Below are 1,608 nucleotides of genomic sequence, written 5' to 3' on the forward strand. Positions count from 1 at the left end.
TGCCGGGCTTGAGTTAGTGGTTTGCGCCCGGTACTTTACTGGACCCTATTTGGCCCGCGGACCGGCCGGCGTCGCTTCCTTGAATGCTTAGCCGCCTTTCGAGCTGCCATGCCGGGCTTGAGTTAGTGGTTTGCGCCCGGTACTTTACTGGACCCTATTTGGCCCGCGGACCGGCCGGCGTCGCTTCCTTGAATGCTTAGCCGCCTTTCGAGCTGCCATGCCGGGCTTGAGTTAGTGGTTTGCGCCCGGTACTCTACGTTAAAAGTCAGGCGGAACGGCTCTGAAGCTCCAGACGGTGCTTCCTTGAATGCTTAGCCGCCTTTCGAGCTGCCATGCCGGGCTTGAGTTAGTGGTTTGCGCCCGGTACTCTACGTTAAAAGTCAGGCGGAACGGCTCTGAAGCTCCAGACGGTGCTTCCTTGAATGCTTAGCCGCCTTTCGAGCTGCCATGCCGGGCTTGAGTTAGTGGTTTGCGCCCGGTACTCTACGTTAAAAGTCAGGCGGAACGGCTCTGAAGCTCCAGACGGTGCTTCCTTGAATGCTTAGCCGCCTTTCGAGCTGCCATGCCGGGCTTGAGTTAGTGGTTTGCGCCCGGTACTCTACGTTAAAAGTCAGGCGGAACGGCTCTGAAGCTCCAGACGGTGCTTCCTTGAATGCTTAGCCGCCTTTCGAGCTGCCATGCCGGGCTTGAGTTAGTGGTTTGCGCCCGGTACTCTACGTTAAAAGTCAGGCGGAACGGCTCTGAAGCTCCAGACGGTGCTTCCTTGAATGCTTAGCCGCCTTTCGAGCTGCCATGCCGGGCTTGAGTTAGTGGTTTGCGCCCGGTACTCTACGTTAAAAGTCAGGCGGAACGGCTCTGAAGCTCCAGACGGTGCTTCCTTGAATGCTTAGCCGCCTTTCGAGCTGCCATGCCGGGCTTGAGTTAGTGGTTTGCGCCCGGTACTCTACGTTAAAAGTCAGGCGGAACGGCTCTGAAGCTCCAGACGGTGCTTCCTTGAATGCTTAGCCGCCTTTCGAGCTCTCCTGCCCGGCGTGGGTTTCGCGTCCGCGCCCGGTACATTATGGAAGCCAAAAAAAAAAAAAATTCTAAGTGCGAGTGGGACCGGCCTGGGGGGCTTCCTTGAAAGCCCATCCGCCCTCCGAGCTCTCCCACCGGTCGTGGGTTGGCGTCCGCCACTGCTCAAAGCGAACTTCAAATTATCTGCTTAATAATGTGGAACACCATTCTTAAGTAGTTTTTCCTTAATTTGGGCTCAACTGGCCGGTAATGATCCCCGGTGTCTGAGATTGATCTCAGTGATCCAAAGAGCCCTGACACGTAATACCATCCATGAGTTTAATTGAAAAACAAAAAATGTAATCTTTATGACACATAAATACAATTTGCATAATAATTTGGAACACAGTGTAGACTTCCAGCGGACCGCGCGCGGCTCGGCTGACGGCGCAGCGCGATCTGGTACCGCTGCGCGGGACGAAACACGCCCCGTGCAGAGTTCCAGGCGGCCGGGAAGACATTTAAGCGCTGCCGCTGCAGCTGCGGCGGGATTTGCCGTCCTCCGGTGGACACGACGAGTAAATACACCAGCAATCGCACTTACACCGTGTT

Source organism: Syngnathus typhle, unplaced genomic scaffold (genome assembly GCF_033458585.1).
Source record: "Syngnathus typhle isolate RoL2023-S1 ecotype Sweden unplaced genomic scaffold, RoL_Styp_1.0 HiC_scaffold_358, whole genome shotgun sequence".
Taxonomy (NCBI): Eukaryota; Metazoa; Chordata; class Actinopteri; order Syngnathiformes; family Syngnathidae; genus Syngnathus; species Syngnathus typhle.